Source organism: Maylandia zebra, linkage group LG3, assembly GCF_041146795.1.
Source record: "Maylandia zebra isolate NMK-2024a linkage group LG3, Mzebra_GT3a, whole genome shotgun sequence".
In the NCBI taxonomy this organism is placed as follows: Eukaryota; Metazoa; Chordata; class Actinopteri; order Cichliformes; family Cichlidae; genus Maylandia; species Maylandia zebra.
The window spans coordinates 55161465-55183353 of NC_135169.1; the positions used below are offsets into that span (position 1 = coordinate 55161465).

Below are 21889 nucleotides of genomic sequence, written 5' to 3' on the forward strand. Positions count from 1 at the left end.
TAGACGTCATATGTTAATGAACGTCATATGTATATTCATGTAACCTCAATAAAAGAGCAGTGTTACGGGGGAGCGGACGAGAGCAACTGGGGTGAAGCGAAGGAACGGCGTTTGTCCGGTTCTCTCCCGTGCACGGGAAACATAAAGAACTTTGCCTACTCGTGTCTTGCTTTGCTATGTAATTAAATTGTCCTTAACGTTCCAACGAATAGGTTTATGCTACAAACCTATCACTGAGGTTAACTACACAACCCCTCGCCACCTCCTTATACACAGGAGTGAGTACAAAAGGGTTCGTACGGACGCATCAGCCGGCCGTCCTTCTGCTCGACACTGTTAGCTGAAAGATGATCGGATCATCCTCTGTCCTGTATTTAAGGCTGAGAGTCTTTGTCCAGTCTCTTTTCCACAGCTACTGTCCACAGCACTGATCCACCTGCAGCACAGCCCCACTCAGTTGTTTTATGATTTACATTGTGCACGTTTCCCTTCCACTGAGCTTACAAAACCTCTGACAGGAGAAGTCAGGCATGTGTTTCCCCCACCTCCCCTTTTAGGCAGTAATAAAATAGAAAACAAACAATCAAACAGGCTAAAGCTAGAGCACAAGCAAAGACAGCACCGGTGACTAAGTTCTCCCATACTGGACGTACGCTACCACGTGGGCTCAAACAGCAGCACATCAGCTCAGTTTACATACTGTTGACATCTTCATCAGAGGATCAGCAGGGAGCGCTGCTGAGCTGCAGTGGTCTCCACCAGAGTGACGGAGCAGGAATCACAAACAGCACAAACCCACCGTGTTGTTTCCACCCTGTTCAGGAGATCTGAGCCCCCATCCCTTTTTTTCATGTTGCAGCTCTGCACTGCAGGCCCTGAACGCCTCCCGGTTACCCTCAGTGTGCTTAGAGTTTAATTTACAACCGACGAGCTCACAGATCATCTGCAGGCAGGTGAACGAACCCTTAATGTGAGGATAATAGCAGAGCTGAACTGAGGTCAGAAATAGTCAGGAACGGTGTCGACACAGTGAAGTCAGCTGTTTGGGAATTTGTCTGATTATCAGTTTGGGGGGGGTCGGTGTTAAATAACAAAGGCGGTGTAGGATGGAGAGAGGAGGAGGGAGGGAGCAGTGATGATATGAAGTCAGAATACACATGTGGCAGACATAAGGGGGTCAGACAGGAGCAGCATCAGTCTCTGCTCTGTTTTGTTAATAACGTAGAAAAATAATTTTGTACAATCAAGCTACATCGACGGACGCTTTACCTCACGTACCCTAAAATTAAAAAGTAGTGACAGTAAGACGGAGGCTGCACATGACACCATGACTGAGTTCACAGCTGATGCTTTGATTCTAACGTTTAAGACTTTTGGCATCGACTCCGTTTTAATAAATGAGTGCTGGGAGGCGTCGTTTGACTTCAGGAGCTCCTGCGATGCTCCTGCGATGCTCCTGCGATGCTCCTGCGATGCTCCTGCGATGCTCCTGCGATGCTCTTACTCTGCGGGAGAAAACCAAAAACCAAAAGTAGCAAACATGGAGCGATATGACTCGTTTAGATTTTGGGAAACGTGCATCGACAGGTACAGTGTCCTTTTCCCCGCGTCTTTAAAAATGATTCATGCATAGATCCCCCACTGAGAAAACCCTTTTATATACTTTCTCCTTTGTACACATTTTATATAGAACTATATATAATATCATTTCTCTATATCTATATTTTCAGAAAAATTCTTTCCACACAATAAAAAACAACAATTTAACAAATGCTTCAAACAAAACAACAAAAAGAGAGAAGATGGAAGAAAGAAAATCACGACTGAGGCCAGTTTGGCACTTTGTCATGAGAACATGACAGAACTCTGTTAGTTGACGGTAAATAGCGATACTCTATTTTTCTTTGGTTTTTCTTCTCCCTCGATGAGAAATGAAACACAGCAGTACTTACTTGGCACCTAAAAATGCTGGTCGAATGAAAGATATCAGTGTTTTCATGGTTATATGTTTAGTGTACGCCTCCCGCCTCCAAACTGCTCAGCAGATCGGGAATTTTTAGAGAAGAGCAGGAGGGAGGCGTGTCAAATGAGAGGAAGAGAGCAGTAATAAAACACGGATGTAGAAAAGAGAAGCATAATGTGCACATAACACACAGGAGATGGAAAAAGAGATGACGCCAACGTAAAAAAGAGAAAACAGCGAGGAGCGAGAGAGCATTCGTCCCTTTGACAAATGTTGGAGGTCTTGAGCCTGGAAACAGCAGACCGTCTTTGAAAACAGTATCTTTGAAAGATCTGAGTCACCCACCCCAAACTGCTCATCTGCTGCTGGACACTTCAGTTGCACCTCCACATGCCACCAGTGGAGGGAGCTGCCAAGTTTCACAGCACATGACGCAGCAGGTGTAGTTGCTTTTGGAGAAAGAAGAGAATAAGAGGACAGAACGAAGGCCCACGTCTAGAGGCCTCCCTTCCAGAGCGGAAGCAGAGCCAGTGTTCCTGGTCCCTAGGTGGCGCTGTGTCGGGCCTGTCCCTACTATACCCTGGTGGTGGAGTGGGGGTGGGGCAGGGTGTTGTTGTGGCCGGTGGAGGGGAATGTGTTGAAGGCGTGAAGAGGCTGCATGCTGGTGATGGTGCTGGGGATCACGGTGATGGTGTTTGGCTTCATCAGCGGCACGTTGTCGGGGGCGCGGCGCAGCGCCAGGGTGTAGTCGGGAGGGCAGGCGGGCCGCAGGATGTCGTGGGGTCGCAGGGGCTCCATGTCGTGGTGAGCGTCGTGCTCCCAGTCCTTCATCTGCAGGGACATGATCTCCTCCTCCTGGCTGTGAGCCAGGTCGTTGGCGGGGCCGCCCCGCTGAGGGGACAGCCGGTGCCGGCGCATCTCGTGCCGCTTGTCACGCTTGTAGTAAAGGGCGGCGAAGGCCAGGATGTTGAGGAAGAAGAGCGACGCTCCAACTGCAACTGTCACGCTCAGTTCGGTGGAGTAGTCGCGGGTGTCTCCGGGAAAGAGGTCCTGGGGCGGGCGCTCTGAGCCCTCAGGCTCAGGATCTGATGGGAAGGTAGGGTAAGGATGACGAGTGGTTCGAGGAACGTTGTTGTTAAATGCCTCATGGTGCCGGGGTCACGGCCTGCGGGGGAGCGCGTAGTGGTGGGAAAGAGCACGTCGTGCAGGCTGTGAAGATGAGGGACTAATTCCAGCCAAAAGGCCACTTTGTTAGCTCTGTAGTTGTCTCTGACACGAGGTTTCAAACCGATGTGAAGGTACTGCTTGTCCTTCCAGTTGAACTTGGTCCAGATGACCTCCTCGAAGCGGTTGGGCTTGGTATGAATGAACTTGGTGTCCTGAGGGACGGGCAGGTTGGGGTCCCTGGTGGAGCATAAAGGTTAAACGTTTCAGTTCAAAGTTATATTCAGTCTCCATTATAAGTAACATGTGGAATCAATACACTGAATACAGACAGGAGGCCCATTCTCTGTGCAACCTTTAAACTATCTAAGACCAACCGGCTGCTCTGGGATCTGGATGCTTTTGGTGAACCAGTATGTTCAATTCTTCAAAGCCACACGGGAATTAAACTAGCAACCCAGATTCAAGTATTCAAGATGACTAGAAGGCTATCAGTGAACGTACAGTAACGTGTACAGTTTACACTACTGTGACATGAGGCCTACCCAGTCTTTGCGAAGTTAGTCCAGTAAGTCATGACCACAGCGCTCAGCATCACATCGTTCTTGGAGAAGTTGCACGGGAGCAGGTCCGTGGCACCGATCATCGGTACGCCGAACACGTAAGGTATCTCGTCTCCGTGCGCGGCGTCGGCACTCGGGCCGCGTCTCGGTTTGGCAGTGGTGGTAGAACGTGTAAAAGTAAACTGGGGACTGAAACTCAGCATGGAGTTTGGCAGTGGCCACAGCTGGTGCCACCCACTGGTGGTCCGTAAACAGGAAGTGAGTGAGAAATCTAGAGAGGAAAAAAAACTCTTTCTGATAACAGAAGGAGTGACAGGCAGCAGAGAGGAAGCATGACTGCATTATCCAAACATGTCTGTACTGTGACTGTGGTCCGGCTGTGAGGGGTTCGCAGGCCGATCTGTCAGAAACACCGACACTGAGATTGGGAGCCCACTACCTGGGGGATGATAGCATTACTGCCCACAGAGCCTCAAAGGTTAAGGCGCAGACACGCCGTGATGTGGATGAGTGGCTCTCTTTAGCACGCTTGTCTTGTTTGATGCACTTCACTGGGCTCACATGTTACTGATTCCATTCTTTACTCGCATGTTTTAAACGCTTAAAGCACTTTCACAGCTTTTTATATTCTTTTGAAAATTCATGTGAACTCAAGCTGTCAGAATTGTAATGTAAGCTTTGATAATTGTCCACATTTGTCATTTTGACGATTATCCGTTTATTTTAATGAATACAGCAAACAGAAAAAAACTAACAGATCAACAAACGCGGCTCCTAATGAGACAAAACCTGATGCTGCTGCAAAATGCAGTTAAGTGAGAGGAGGCTGTAAAATGGAATAACTGAAAAAGTGGCAGTGTACAGAGGTGGCGTCCTCACCCTCTGGGTAGCCGTAGAGGTTGTCAACAAAGCTGGAGATGGTGTAGTCGAACGCCGCAGCTGAGATGCCGTCGTTGTCCTCACTGTCGTCCACAAACTTCAGCCCCTCTCCCTGGTTCACTCCTATCAAGATGTCATAGTTTAGGAGCTCCCCCTGGTGGAGCAAATAAGGAAGAACATGCTGAGTGCTGGAACAGAGCCTGTGTGCATCACAAGTCTACAACAGGAAGTGCAGCTGAAGCACAGCTTTGTGAATTGGCAGCATTTCATTTCCCAATAAACAAAATAAAGATTAGCTGTTGCCATGAAATTCCTACTATAAACTGTAAATACTGCAATATATGCAGGGTTCATACACATTTTTAGGGTCAAATTCAAGCACTTTTTAAGCACATTCAAGGTCAATTTTCAAGCTTTTCCAGCACATTACCAAAAAAGAAGCATGTTTCACTTTGCATCACCTCAGTAAGACCTTGTAAAAATTTAAACAAATCATCTGAGGTCGATTTAAATGTCTTTTGTTCCCCTTTTGTTAAAAGAGCAGCACACAAAAATACAGAAAAAGGAAACAGTTGCCTTACATGCATATAGTGTACAAACTCAAAAAACACATTCCTCTTAAAAATGCGCAAATGTGAACAAATCAACTTGTTAGAGATCTTCATCTCCACTGTAAATAAACAACAAGCCAGAGAACAAGAAAACTGCACCAAACACCACAAACACCAACAAATTAATGTCTTCTCATCAGACATTGAAGCTTCTTTCCTGTGTGACATAAAAAATAAGAGACAGATGTTTGTTTGTTTTTTTAACTAGTTAAGCACCCACGTTCAGTCATCCACCCATTCACGCACACATTCACGCACTGGTGATGTAGCTACAGCCACCCTGGGGCGCCACCAGGCCCTCTGACCACCACCAGTAGGCAACGGGTGAAGTGTCTTGCCGGGTGAAGTGTCTTGCCCAAGGACACAACGACCGAGACTGTCCAAGCCGGGGCTCGATTACAAGGCGAACTCCTAACTCTTGAGCCACGATCGCCCAGTGGGGACATGGGGACATTTCAATTTCCAGCAGGAAGCTCCCCCTTTTTGTTAAACCCTTTAGATCAGGGGTCGGCAACCTGCGGCTCTTTAGTCCTTATAGTGCGGCTCCGCGTGGTTTGTGAAAATAAATTAGCTGAAGTGTATTTTATTTATGTTAGTTCTTTTTTTAACTTGTAGTTCTAAATTGGAAGATTATTGTGATTTTGCAATATACAAATAAAATTATATTTTGTTATTTTTTCATCGCTCAAAATAAGCGTCACACTCGCGTAAGCCGGTGTACCCGGCGAAACGCCATGCATTTATCGAGCCTTTCAACCCCAGATAGGCCAATTATGGCTCTTTGGCTCTTTGGGTCTTAAAGGTTGCTGACCCCTGCTTTAGATGAACAGAGTTTTTTAATTAAATACATAATCTTTAATAAATGTTCTCTTTTATAAAAAGTAGGATAATTAAAAAACTTTTATTATACCTCTATTGAGTAGAAAAAAAACTCGTGTTTTCTGTCGTCTGTTATATAATATTAGTGATGTTTGTGACAATTAATTTCTTAATCGGCTGGACTAACCAATAGTCCACAACCAGGAAACACTGAAATTTTAAGTTAAGTTTGAAAACAGTTTAAAAAAAATACCCCATTCCAAAATGTCTTGTGACAATCTCATTGGCTTAGGGAGTGATGATGTCATAGATCTTAAGAATCTTAAGTCCTTTGATGTTTTTCCTTAAGTAGGGGTGAGAAACAGCAAGTTTTAGTTCGTTTCAGCAGCATCTGTGTTTGCAGCCTACAAAACGTTCACCACAAGCTCTTCAAAGTCATCGTATAGAAACTCCAACATGTTTCCAAGAAAAAAACAACCAATTCAAAAAGATTACGCCGCCTCTCCTTCCTGGCGTGGCCGGCCAATTTCCCCAAATGGCTCCTCATCCTTCCAAAGGGCGTTAGAGGAGAGTAGGAAGGAAAACTACCTTCTCCAGAAAAAAATGCAACAAATTGAAGAAGAGAAACTTCAACTGGAGGACAAATGTAGACGAATGGAAGCCCAAAATAAAGAGCTGGAAGACAGACAACAGCGCCAGCCGGACATAAAAATTATTAATGAGGGCTGGGGAATCAAGTTTGCTCAGAGCCGAGAGCAGATTGTGCACCTCATTAAAGAAAACAGGCAAAAGAGTGCAGAACTAAAAGAAATGACCAACCAGCTCCAAGACAAGAAAACGATGACTGATAAGATACAACGGGATCTCCAATACATGGACCGAAAAAATCGGCTCCTCCAAAGACAGCTCCATGAAGCTGTGGAAGAAAAGAAAGAATTCCTCCAACAGAAGGAAGAGCAGGACAAAAAGCAACGAGACATGCAGCACGAACTGAAGAGCATGCAGGAAAAATACCGCATGCTGAAAGAAAGCCTGGATGAAACACTGCGCCAAAATAAAGACCTTCTTCAACAGAAAGATCAACAGCAGGAAAGACTGAAAGAAGGAAAACGTATCGTCCAGGACTTTGAGTCTAAAAATCTAAAACTGCAAGAGTTTTGTAATCAGCTGGAGGACAAAGCAACTAAAGTGGAAGAAGAAAAGGACAAACTGGAGAAACGATGCTCACAGATGCAGAGAAGGATCGATCAGATAGCGAGAAACAACTCCGAGCTCGTTAAGGGGATTTTGGTGGAATTCAATAACTTGAAGCGTGAAAACACTCAAATGCAGGCGCAAAAACAACAAGAAGACAAAATACATGAAGACCTGCAGCTCACGCTCCAAGAAATCCAGAAAAGAAACGAGCAGTTAGAAGACAAGCACAAAGAGGTCCAACAGAGAAATGCAGACATGCACAAGGACAAGCTGATACAGGAGGCAACATCCAAACAACTCAAAGACAAGCTTGAAGAACAACAAGCAACATTGGAAGAGGTGGAACAAAGATGTGAGAAACTTGAAGAACAAAACGCAGAAACCATCGATGAGCTGAGAAATCTCATCCTGGAGAAAAAAGCGCTCGTGGAAAAGTGCATGAAAAAAAAGAGAAAATGGTTCCACTTGTTCCGGAGGAGAGACGCTACTGCTTCCTCACCTGATGTAGCCTCGTCTTGCTCCACCTCTGTTAACCCCCCCAACCAGTCCCGGCCGTTGACTGTCCCCTCCTGAGCCTGGTTCTGCCGGAGGTTCCTGCCCGTTTAAAGGCAGTTTTTCCTCCCCACTGTCGCCAACTGCTTGCTCAGAGGGGATTGTTGGGCTTTTCTCTCCTCTGCCTTGTTTCTTCATTTACTTGTTTAACTTTTTTCATTATTACTTCATTTTACCTTGTTTCTTCATTTACTTGCTTGTTTAACTTTTTTCAACTTATCTAAATAATAAACCAATTAAATTTATCCTTTGAGTATTTTTCATCTCATCTTTACAGAATCTTTCCAAAACATTTTCAAACATTCAGATCTGTCTTTTATTTTCTTCTTGAAGCCTCATAAATGGTGAACTAAAAACCCGGAACATGGTTTGAAACATAGTTTCAGCTGAAACTGGCATAACATGCTGTGTGTGTGTGTGTGTGTGTGTGTGTGTGTGTGTGTGTGTGTGTGTGTGTGTGTGTGTGTGTGTGTGTGTGTGTGTGTGTGTGTGTGTCAGGATATCACTAGTTAGGTCATCATGTTTAGACTCATTCACTCCAAAATTATTTAGGCCAAATCTTTAAAACAGTGTCATTTCATACACATTTTCAATTCACTTCAATCGCACAAATGCAGAAATAATTATTTGCAGTATCTTATTTATTATGAGAATGTCATGCCTGATCATTTGTACCTACACCACCAAAAATGGGGGCAAAAGGGAGGAGATCATGTTTAATCGGTTATAAGAAAAGGTCAGAAATATAAGTGCCGACATGAGCAGTGTCCACAGAAACCTCTGACTCTCAGCTCAAAGCTCATATAAACCATTTCTACAACCAGCAAACAAACAAAGACACCGAACAGTTAAAAGAGCAGTGACGTCACCACGAATCTGTGGTCAGGTAATATCCATGTTTTGATTGATGATTTTCTGGAGTTAAATGTGAACCGAAGCATATTTTGGGTGTTATATGCTATTAAATACTTTTTAATTTATTTAAAAGTATTTAATAGCATATAACACCCAAAACATGCTGGGTGTGGAAAGAAAAAAATCAGAATTTCCTCTGTTTGAGTCACAGTAACTTTGACATAGTAACATTTGCAGTAAGTCCTAAATGTTCACCTTTAAAATCCCTCCCTCTGTTCATTTTGCCCACATCATGTTTCAGTGGTTGGCCTCAGGTTCTTCAGCTTCCTGACAGTCTGAAGTCAGCTGACAGAGTTTCACCTGCTAAATACACAGAAAATCTTGTTAAAGCCGCACAGTTTGCCCAACAGTAATATTCCCATTAAGCCCTTTCTAAACACTTTATAACAATGTGTCATCACTAAATTATAAACTTCTTCTCCAGATCTGCACGACTGCACTTAGTCACAGACTTTATTTAATTGTCCTGCGGCTGCTATCATATATTTTACCAAACAGTTCTTCTCACACAGTCACAGATATATTTCTCTCAATGCAAACTTCACTCATGTCTCAGACAGGAAACTTGAGTTTTTCTTTTTTTTCTGTCCCCACTCATTCAACTAATTTGCATATTGAGTCACATCTCGAGAAGTTGCCCTGACAACAGAAATGCATATTCAAAACATTGCTGCATAATTCAATTATTATTCTTTTATTTTTATTTCTACAGTCGTCACTTCTTTTGCTCAATCAGCTGGAAACCACTTCTAATTCACTATTTTAAACCTGCTTTAAGCTTCTAATCCCTGGTTGGTCCTCCCAGTCACTTTTTCCTTGTCACAAAAGTCGCTCTATTGTCCTGCAACTTCCTGAGTTATTCCTCAGCTTCAGCCTTTAAGTGTGTTAAATCTACACCATTTAGCATTTATGTCATGTATTCACATTCATGAGTGTAAGCATGTCTTCATTGCGTGTATGTTGTGTGTTCATATTAATATTGAGTGTAAGCTGGTCTTCGTTGCCTCGATGTGTTTTTATAATCAGATTTAATTCCTGCATCTTTGCGCTGAACTGTGGATTCAAACTGTCTCACTTCTGATTCTCTCCAAAAACAATTTCACATGTGACAATTTCTACATGTGTGTTTTATATTTTTCTATTCATTTATGTATTATTAGTTTATTTATTTCTTTATCTCTCTCTCTTTTCTTTTTTTATTTACCTTTCTGTTGTGATGCTCTGGATGTTTCTAAACCCACAAATTCAGCCTCAACGTTCAACCCAACTTTCCTCTGCTGTCACTTTAACACGTCCAACCTTCACCTCTCACCGGTCCTCGTCCCCTCTTCTCTCAACTTCCTGTGTGGCCTCCCAAATCAAACACAGGCCCAAATCAGCTGTTTCTTCTTCTCTCTTCATTCTCTCTTCCTCTTTTCAGTCTTTTCTTGGCGCTTAACTCCCAGCATGGCAAATATGAACTCAGACAGTCCCATCCAGTGGTTTCACACAGTCATGTCACTGGTACACTTTCCAGCTTGTAATTCAGAGCGCATGTTTCCATCAACATACATGCTGCTGGACCCTTCAGTGTTGTAGGTCAGGTGCACTGTCTTTTTGCCTGCTGTTAATTCTTCAAGTCCACGGTGTTGTTCTGTCTGTCTTCTGTCTTCATCAGGAGATTAACTGTCCTTTAAGCTTCTCAGGATAAGGACAGGATGAGAGGTGAAGCTGTGACATTTTAAATCAAAGCCTGTTTTCGTCCCAATTCTGTTAATCTATCATTTTTCTGCTGTATTCTTCCAGGAGGTTGAGCAAGTCCATGGGCACCTGTATTAACACACTAAGACATTTATTTAATATCATTTTCATTACTATTACTTTGCACTTTCATTCTCTAATTCCTCTGTTTTCATTTTGAAATGTCTCTCACAAGCTCACAAGCTATATTCAGACTTCCTGCTTCACTTCCTGCCAGACACACACTGCGATTGGTTTATAAAGGCTTCTCTTATTAAAATACATAAAACAATCTAATCAGAAAATAAGCACTAAGAATATATATTATCTTGTAACATTGTTTAAGTTAACCCTCTGATGCATGAATTATGAAAGCCTTGGTCAAGATTTTTTTCTTAAGTGCTTTTATTCTTCTCAGGACATGAAAAAAAATGTTCAACTCTTTTTTTCCCAAAAATATGTTTTTTTATAAAGTTATAAACTTGTCCACTCCAGTGGACTACATGCGCCTGAGCACTTAGCATGAAATACTGTGAATTTACTATAAAAATTAATTACCTTGTGTTCTATTGTAAATATACAAACACTTGTTTGCTTGTATCCTTTGAAAAACATCTCAGCAATTTTTTTGGAACTTTCAACTCATAAGGCCCCAATGTTTAGACGTAAATAACAAAACCAATCAACAGTCCTAGCTGTGAATCCTACACCTGAATATGGCAAACTATCTCCAACAAGAGAAACATTTTTGAGTCTACACAGTTCTATAACGATGCAGGACAGTATTACCAAGCCCTTAGTAGCATGCTGGAAGAAAACACAAACTGACATCTTAGTCTCTGCATCTCCAAACACTTCTGTGTTCATCACACCTAGGCTGTCCGTAGTTCCTATGTCTCTGTTCTGCTCTGGCAGCCACTCTCATCATCACTGGACTTATCACTGAACTCATCATCACTGCACTCATCAATGAAATCATCATCACTGGAGCTGGATGGAATTTCCTGGACTATTCTGTACGCTGCCTTATTCTTTGCTGCATTTGAAGTCTACAAAATATGATAAAATAATTATTATAGTAACTCAAACTACAGCTGATCTGCACAGAAATATACATTTTAAATGAGTAGCTTATAAATGTAACAATTATATGCTTACTTATAACCAAAACAGTCCCAAAAAACAGTGAGACAATTTATGACTTATGTTAAAAAAATATAGTGGGTAATGCATGATGTCCACTACAGTGGACACATGGTTAATTGTAGTTTTCTACATATTAGACATAACAATTTCTTATTCCAAACAGATAATATCCTTCCCTAGATGTTACTGCATATCATCATATTTTTTTTACCTGTTGGGCTCTTTTAGCATAGAAGGATTGACAGGATATGCCAGCAGTGGTCGGCAGGGGTGACAGTTTGTCTGCCATCTTTGATTCAGAGGAAATTTACTTGCAGTTGCACTAACTGAACACTGAATTGACCTCAATGGAGCATGGCAGCAGAGAGCACTCTAAAGGCTAATATGCAGTTCCACCATAGAAACCAATGCATTAAAGAGATATGTACGTTTTAGTAGCTGTCCACTCCAGTGACCACTATGCATCAGAGGGTTAATGAACAATTGTGTTGAAAACTGAGATTACAATATCAATCAAGATAATTATAATGATGGTTTTTGCTGTAATTAATTGTTGTAATTAATGTTGATGTTTACATGATCGAAATAACTTGAACACAAACACAAACAAACAAAGAGGAAGACCGCACCGGAAGGAAACAACTACAAGTCCCAGCATCCTCTGTGTTTAGGGAGCAGCAGTGAAAGTGAAAGCAGGAGGAGGAAGGTGGAGCTGAGGCAGGTGAGTGTTTACGTGAATATGTTTCTTCTTATGACATAAAATAATTCCACGCTGTTCGTGTCTGTGGGTGAAATGTGAGGCCGGTCGGCTCCTCTGAGCGCTGGTTTCCTGTAAGTAGAGAGGAAGTGAGTTTAGCTGAGCCTCCGTTTAGTGTGAGAGAGCAGGAGGAGAGTGAGAGCTGTGCTGAGGCAGGGTGAGTGTTAACACCGCTCTGACATTACTGTGTCTCTGTGGCGGGAACAACAGGCTCCGTCAGTGGAGGCAAAAATAATCAGACTTTGGTTTTTCAAAGGAAACAACTTTATGTCGGAAGTTCCCGCACGCTCATTGGATAACGATGTGTCAATCTCGAGCTATTAGCCAATGAGCGTGCGGATTCACAGAAAGACCCGCCTTTATCACGGGACTTTAAAAACTACAATGGCGACAGAAACTCCGTGAGTGGAGTTCAGGGTGACGTTATGAAACTGTGACGTTTGAGCCACTTCCTGTTCTCAGTCCCAGCGTCCTGATCACCGAGGTTTCTGTTGCTCTGATATCTGATATTGATTATATTGGTAAACAGGCTGTAGCATAAACATCAAACACAGCTGAAGCAGTTTTTGGATGGTTGGCTTCAAATGATCCGTCGGTTTGAAAAGTAAAAACAATTAAAAAAAGGTGAAGCTGATGCAGGGTGAGTGTTAACACCAGGACTTTAGAGGGAAGAAGAGTCACAGCTCAGCATGTTGTTGACGGGTTGTTGTTCAGTCGGGGGAAGACATCTGAATCATTGCAGGGGGAATGGCTTTCACAACTTTAATGAATTTACTCTGAGTACATGATATGCCATAATTATCTATGAATTTGTTATATGTTAACACATTTCCGTCATTGTCTAAAAGGTGTAAAACCGTCCAAATGCCATGATCCATCCAATCCTTATAAAAGATGGATTTTCTTTTATCGTATACATCTGTTGTTCCAAATCGAATTTGTATGTGGAGAAAAAATATGCTTGTGTATCATTTTCCAGTACTGGAGAACCTGTTTGTGAAAATTGGATAATTTAATTTGGAAATTTCAAAGTCGCACTTTATAAGAAATTCAATGCCACCCAGCTTCTCCAAAATTACTTTGGGAAAATAAAACCAAATACTGTTTGAATTATTTATGAAAGATTGCAACCATTTGAGTTTGATGGAACCATCATTGCTTCAAAATCAATCGCATTCAAACCTCCTTCTTCAAATGACTTCACTATATCATTTTTCCTAACATAATGTTGCTTGTTTCTCCAAATGTAATTGAAATTAATTTGATTTATATTATTGATTAGACTATTGGAAACATATAAACATTGTGATGGATAAATCAATCCAGAGATACCTTCTGTTTTAGTAAGCAAGACACGTCCAAAGATGGAGAGGTGTCTTTGTAGCCTGTAATCTTTTTGATTTCTGGGTAATTTGCTCAAAATGTAGATTTTCTCTATTATTTGTGTTCTTTGACATTATAATACCCAAATATTTAATGTCAGTTTTAACAGCTATGTTAAGAGAGCTACTAGGTCACAATCACGAATAGTTAATAATTCTCATTTTCTAATATTCAGGTACAAACCAGAAGCCTTTGAGAAAAGTGAAATTTCATTCATGTTCTATAAAAACTGACGATTCCTCGTCTAACATTAAAGCGTTTAGATGTTCCAAAAGGTAAAGAAACAGAACTATTGAGTCAGAGTATAATAAAGAAATTAAATCTATGAAGTTTTGTTTACCAAAACCAAAATAGGGTAGAGCTTTTAAAATAAAAGGATGTTCGACCGTATCAAATGCCTTATAAAAGTCTAAAAAAAGAATCACACCATCATCTTCAATTAAGTGATTAGAATCCAGTAGATCTACAACCAATCTAATATTATTGGTCGTAGATTATCGATTAGTCTTTTATCTTTACCAGGTTTGGGAATAAGGGAGATAAGACCCTGTTTCATTGTCGTTGCTAACATTTCATTACTAATGATTTCAGTAATAGTTTTGAAGAAAAATTCTTTTATTTCTTTCCAGAAGAATTTATAAAAGATTGCAGTCAAGCCATCCTGACCAGGAGCTTTGTCATTTTCAGTTTGTTTAAGGCTTGATCTCAGTCATCCAGTGATATATCAGAATCACAAATTTCTCTGAATACAGAATCGATTTTTGGAGTATAAGGTTCAATCTGATCACAAAAAGTTAATGAATCAGCAATTAAATATTTTGAGGAGAATAAATTTGAGTAAAATTTATGTTTTTCTTCCGCTACAGTCTTATGATTTGTGCATTCCTCCCCATTTATGATTAATGTATTAATAGATTTCTTTTCTTGCCTCCGTTTCTCCAAATTGTAGAAATATGAAGCACTTTTTCAGCTTCTTCTATCCATTTTGCACGAGCTCTAATGTAAGCTCCATGAGCCTTTTTCTTGTATAGATCATCTAATTGAGTAAAGACAACAGGGATTTCTTATCAGCCTCTGACATAAAATGTCTATTACAATAGTTATTTATATCGTAAAGTAATTTACTTTCAAATTCCTTCTGTTGTCTACTTTTCATTTTACTAAACGTAATTGAAAATTCTCTAACTTTAAATGAAAAAATTCCCATCTATGTATGTAATTGCCAATTGTTACGTTGTTGTAAATGTTATGGAGGAGCTCTTTAACTATCTTAACATACCCGTCATCAATTAATAGATCTGCATTTAATTTCCAGTAATCTTTTTTAAACTGCGTTTTATTTTCAGGGTTAAGTTTAAAAGTAATAATACTGTGATCTGTCAACGGGGCTGCTGAGATGGAAACATGTGAAACATCTATATAGTAAAGTCGACCCAACCACAGTATGGAACGCCAGGAGTGCCATAATGAATTAATTAAATGCACCATTGAATAATAAATTAAATGTGACAATAATTAATTAAAATTTGAAATAATTAATTAAAATGGGAAATAAATAATTAAATAAACATTTTTTGACACATTTAATTAATTAATTAATTATTTCACGTTTTAATTAATTATTGCCACATTTAAATAATTATTTAATGGTGTATTTAATTCATTCATTTTGGCACAGTTGACTCCTTCAGGTCTCACCATAAATTTATTTTATGTGTCAACCTCACCCATCAAACCCAGGGGGCGGGGTTAATGCTGATCGAGTCAGAACCATTGCTTTGGCCTGGTGGCCATTGTTTTTAGAAGGCGTTACTGCACACCAACAACTGCCATGTGGAAACTAACAGAACTGAACTTTGAAAAACCCTGTTTGTGTTTGTGTGTGGGATGGACTCAAGCGCAGACAAGGCAGCTAGAATACAGTTCAGTTTTTTACTATACAACACCAGGTGCAAATATATACAAGTGAGATGGCAGGGGGAATCCAGGGCACAGGGAAATCCGGGAAAGGAGCTCTTCACACACGAGGGACTTCATAAAAAACACAGCACACCAAGGGTTCCAGGGAAACGGAATTCCTGTTTACAGACAACAAGTGATTAATCCAAAGGGTCAGCGATACGAAAAGGCAACAAGAGACTAGTACTCCGGAGCTTACTACCGAGGTTACTCAATAGTCCAGCGACGAGATGTTTCCAGCCTCTGCCTTAAGTAGTGGATGAGTTTAGGCGATGAGCCACAGATGTGTGATTAACTTCAGGTGAGAGGGCCAGGGGCGGGAGCCCGCAATGAGCTCTGCCCTGGCGAGACACAGCTAGCGTGAGAGAGGTAGATGTAAACAAGAAACATATGTAGCCAACCTGAGTCAGCTGGGCAGACACGGGGACCATGACAGTTTGTGTCTCACCAAATACCGTTTTAATATTTTTTAGCCGAGAATGTAGCGGTTTAATCTTCAGATGTCTGGTCGGTTTGTCAAGATACAGCTTTTTTGCAAAAGTGCTTCGATGATTTCGGAGATGTCTGCCCAGCCCAGTCTCACGGCAAAGCGTGGGACAGACCCGCTCGCCTCGCAAGCAATCGAGCTGCTATTACCACCGACAAAGCGCAGGCCGGTACACAGCTGTAATAACCCCCGCTGCACACTGACTTCATTTACAGAGGTTATATTTATCGTGTTTTTATTTCCTGATGTTCGTATGTGTCATACGTGTTCCAGTCACCAATTCTGAATTATAACTAACATTAAAAACATGTTTAAGGAGGAGAGAGAGCAAAAAGATTCGATTAACATCTGATGTTTGGGTTTTTGTTCAATAATCAGCGTGACCTGATAAACGCATAAAAGAAATAACGTTGGTGTTTCCGTCATGTAATAACTGTTAGGTTTAACTGTACAAAGGTGGTTCGACACTATGAAACACACACAGACTTCATGATGTTCGCCTCATTTTTTTATTGTGAATATTAATCATGAGGGTAAACGGCCCTGTACACCACGGAGCGAGGTCAGCATGTCCACCATATCTTCAGCTCTCTGAGTTAACCCATCAAACTAATCTAACGCTCATCTACGAATAATTCACGGCTCATATCAATATTATTTTACAGAAAATCATCCTTATTACTGCCGACTATTCCAGATACCATCAAATGTTAAAGGAAAATATCAGGATGAGTGTCTGTGAGCTGAGAAGGACGTGAAGCGAGCAGTTTATCCCAGAGCTGAAGCTGCTCTGTGTGCAGAGATGAGCTCAGATTCCTGCTGTGATTGATCAACAGTCACAGAAATGTAGACTTGTAGTTATTACTGCAGTATGGTCACAGCAGATACTGATAAACATGTATTATGAGGATGGATGATCAAGTTTCTCACTCTCTCCTTTAAATCTCAGTTTTTTCTTCTTCACAGTTTATCTGTTAATTTATTAATGAATAACACTGAAAGAGTTTCTGTTATATTTCCCCTTGAACATCAGCTTATTAGGGCGGCATTAGGAAATAGCCCCCCTCCAAAGAATGAATAAATGAATGATGATAATAATAAAATGATTCAAAAGCAGAGCTCAGAGTGGTAGAATGGTCAAACATGGATCCACGGGTGGTTCAACTGCATTTGGTGACGTGACTAAAGCAAATCTTTCAAATAATCCCACCATCAACGGGATGTTGTCTCCTTTACTACGGTTACTTTACTTGGTCACCGTGTGAATTTCTTTGAAATGAACCAAATTCTTTTATTTGTCGGTTGTTGCATATTTAACCTCTACAGTCAGGAAAGGAGGAGATGAGGCCTCAACAATGTTGGGTTGTAGCTGTGGTTCAGGTTAGAGTGAGTGTCCATGGAATAAATGTAAGTCAGTGAACTGGAAACATGACTGTGTTCAAACTTTGTTTCCTTTTTATAATGAGTCTAATCAAAGGTGGACAGAAGTATCTCCACTGTGACTTTTCTGTGTCACCATCAGAGCTTCTGCACAGTGTTTCTGGGGCAGATAACATTGCAGCATTATGGAGACATTATGGAGACAAAAAGAAAAGCGTCTGGATTTCTTTAAGTTAAACTTAAAGAAATCCAAACGCTTTTCTTGGACTGTTGGTTTCAGTGTTTAGTCTCATTCACACACTCCCTCAGACTCTTCACACACACTGATTTGCTGACATAAACACACTCCTGTGTGCTCTCTTGGCTTCACACACACACTGAGGACCATCTACAGACTGTGAGCTCCGTCTTCTTTGTCTTTGGAGCCGAACTCTGACAAAGTTAGGAACAAAACTTTCTCCAGCGTGTGAACTTTCCTCCTAGACTCAGTCTGAGCAGTCAGACCACATATTTCTAAAGCAGCACATGAAGGTGTGGCTCACACACACACAGGTGAAGGAAACAGCTGCAGTATTAAAAACTGCTTCACTGTCTACAAATATATGAACTGAATGTTTCTTTCAGGCTGTAAAAACCTTATTTATCCTCCATTACAGTCCTGCATTCAGAGCATTACTTCTGTTATATTAGTACATGTATTTTATTCTGATGAACACATGAAACTCTGAGCTGGATTGAATCCATTGAATCAGAGTCCAGGACTCAGACTAAACACACTGAATGTGTCCTGAGCTCGGCCGCTGTTCCACAGTAACTGCTGTCAGAGTCACTGTTACTGAGTTAGCTTAGCTAGCAGAGCAGCTAGCAGTTAGAGTATGAACTCTGTAAGCAGTCAGCTCGGTCCTGGACATGGTTACTGACATAAAGCTGCTCTCTGCAGCCATGTTTGACCTGCTGCTTTGTAGGACTACAGTAATGGAGGATTTGGAGGCTGAACTGGGCTCTGTGACACTTTTTGTAGTGAACTGATGAAAGCTGCGTCTCAGATGGATGTTAGTCCAACACATCAGACACGACCTCTGCAGCTCTCAGTTGATGTGCACATGAATGATTTGTGTTTCCTCTGCAGGTGAAGGTAGAAAGTGTGTGTGAGCTGATGTGAACTGAGCAGCATGGATCAGTGTGAGGACAGAGAGGAGGGAGTCCCTCCCTCTAAAAGCACTCTGTGTGGGGAACATGAGAGCCAGACCAAAGCTCAGAGGTGAGATGACCATCTCTAACTGTCCATGACTCTTCTCCATGTCACAGCTCAGCACTCACATCACTGCTCCATCATTATTCACACTCATACCTCTGTGTGTGTTTTTTAAAGCCCAGAGCTGTGGGGCGTACCAGGCTCAGCTGGACATAACCCTGAAACTAATCCAGAGCCTGGACCTGAACCCAGCTGTGTTTCCTTAAAGAGCAACAGGTCGAAGGGTGTTGGTGTAAACTTTAACAAAAGACTGTTATGTGACAAAGAGTAAGTACATTATTTTTATGAGATTGTTCATCATGTCTTTAATTTAATATTTCCAGTTTTTCCTTCCTGTCTCATGAAGCTGTGACATTTATTGTTTTTCTTTTAGGATCAATAAGAGGCCAGAATCTCCTGGACCTGAACCCAGCTGTGTTTCCTTAAAGAGCAACGACTCGAAGGGTGTTATTGTAAACTTTAACAAAAGACTGTTATGTGACAAAGAGTAAGTACATTATTTTTATGAGATTGTTCATCATGTCTTTAATTTAATATTTCCAGTTTTTCCTTCCTGTCTCATGAAGCTGTGACATTTATTGTTTTTCTTTTAGGATCAATAAGAGGCCAGAATCTCCTGGACCTGAACCCAGCTGTGTTTCCTTAAAGAGCAACGTTTCGAAGGATGCTGTTATAAACTTTAAAGGATGTTCTTCTGCTGCTGAGAGGTAATGTGTGTCTAGATGTTGTTCCTGACTCTGTATTTCTGAATAAATCCTCATGTTTAATATCAGCTCAGCTCTTTTTCACACATTTCTATGTTGGTATGTGAAGCGGTGTGTGTTGGAGTGTTTCCACAAACACAGCAGTCAGAGTGGAAAGAGTGGATGTTGTAGGAGGTGTTTGTGTAGTGAAGAGGCTGAGTGTCTGTAGGACTCCAGCTGCTCCAGCAGGTGTCTCCTTTGTGCTTTGCTTCAAACACAGTGTAGGGAGGAGCTTCCACTCAGGTCTTTCAGGTGTTGCTGGATGGAGGAGGACAAATAGTTTTTCCCTTCAGTGACACTTCAGCAGCTCAATGTTCTGGGAGATGTTTGTCTTTATGAAGGTTTATGGATTCTTGTTCTTACTTTGGTTAAACTGAGCAACACATTTTCCATCTAACATTTAAAGTAAATTTCCAGGTGAATAAAAGATCTGCAGCTGCAGCCTCTGTGATGTTTCACAGTCTGAAAGTAACAAATTCAACCAGAGTTCAAACAAAGGCTTAATATACGTGTGTGTTTGATATAATGCCAACAAGTACAAACAGGTGTTCTTACAGGTCTTAATCACAGAGCTCTGATAAGTCTGGTGACTTTCACACTCAGCAATTTTGCTGCCTTTTATTTTATATTGGCCTTTTTAAAGCCCTTCAAAGTCTCCCACATTCATACAGAGCTTTTAACACCAAACTCCTTTACAGTCCTTCTCCTCTCACACACGATCACACGACTGATTTGTCTGCAGCAGCTGTGTTACTGCTAGTATTTTATTATGTGTGTAATCTCCTCATATTGTTCCTGTGGTTTAGTTTGACTTCCTTCTGCAAACTCAGCTGCTCTGTTGCTGATACACGTCTCCATGAATATGATTGTTCAGATGCTGCCAACACCATGTGTTTCATGTGAGCGCTCAGCTGAAACCCTGGGTTGACTTATCGAGTTAATAACAAGCTTCACGTGACTGTGAATGCTAAAGTGAATCAGATAAAGGAAAGAGACCCTGCTAATGTTGGACTCACTTCTTAGTGTAGATCCCAGGAGGAAGTTCAACATAGCCATTCTTTGTGCTAGCTCGACCAAACCTGAGACCACAGTGCAGGATAATGATTATCATCTGTCTCTGTCAAGGACATTTAAACTCCACAAATAACAAACATAATTATATTTGATCATTAAAAATGATGATTAAACAAAGTGTCAAACATACTTAAGTAGAAGGACTGATGTTTGTGTTAAAATACCCTCTTAAAGCTGAAATAATGATTCAGCTTCTTTACTCAAGTAAAGGTAAAAGAGTACAGGCTCTGAAATGTACTCACAGTATTAAAGTAAAAACGCCATCTTTGAAGGAAATTTCTGCCAGTTTTTGTGCAAAGTTACCTGAATTTCTACCTCCAACATTAATATGAGAAAATTATCTGAACTTTTATTCTAATGAATTTAATCAGCTTGAACATTTTGTAGCACAAAAGTAGAAAAAACCCAAAGGGAATCAAAAATAGCTCCGTTTGCTGTTGCCTGCATTGTAGATGGGCGGCTTTGCCTCAACACCTAAACAGGAAAATGAGTTTAGTCAAGTATTAAAGTGGGATTGAAGAGGTGAGGAAACCAGAGATCAGGTGTTGTGGTGCAGCATTAAGATAAGATGGGGCCTGATTATTTAAGACCTTGTATGTGAGGAGCAGGATTTTGAATTCTGGATTTAACAGGAAGCCAATGAAGGGAAGCCAAAACAGGAGAAATCTGCTCTCTTTCTAGTCCCTGTCAGGACTCTTGCTGCAGCATTTTGGACTAACTGAAGGCTTTTCAGGGAGTTTTTAGGACTTCCTGATAATAATGAATTACAGTCGTCCAGTCTGGAAGTAATAAATGCATGAACTAGTTTTTCAGCGTCACTCTTTTTAGCATTTTTTAACAACAAGCTTCTATCTATTAGGGCTCTTGTTTCGCCGACTGCTGCCTCAGATCCGAGTCTTTCTCCTGTGTGCTCAGCTGTCTTAGAGCAGTTTGATCCTGTTTCCCTTAATGACTTGACTGCGGTAGTTTGTAACCTAAGATTATCACACTGCCCCTCTGATTGACTCCCCCCAACTACTCTTTCACAGATTGTCAGGTTGGAGATCGGCCTATAATTAGCTAAGACAGCTGGGTCTAGGGATGCTTTTTAAGTAAAGGTTTAACTACAGCCAGCTAGCGATGGGTACCGTTTAGATTTGAAAACCTGCTAAATCAGAATCAGTTGCTGATGACGGCTTTTTTCTTTTACATTAATCACGTATAATCTTAACTCAAAGTGAACATAGACTTGATTGAAGTAACTCAGATCAGCCAATTCAAAATGCTAATTCAATCAACTCTGAGTTCATGGCTAGACTCAGTTTGTTGGCCCTGCACCTTAAA

General features: G+C 41.1%; 1 protein-coding gene and 1 pseudogene across 1 annotated transcript in view; one reads left to right on the top strand and one right to left on the bottom strand.

The window, feature by feature from the left end:
• Nucleotides 1-21889, top strand: part of LOC112433843 (NACHT, LRR and PYD domains-containing protein 12-like) — a 129999-nt gene that overhangs the window by 37654 nt on the left and 70456 nt on the right. The window lies entirely within an intron of this gene.
• Nucleotides 2022-6457, bottom strand: LOC112433226 (neuroligin-2-like; annotated as a pseudogene).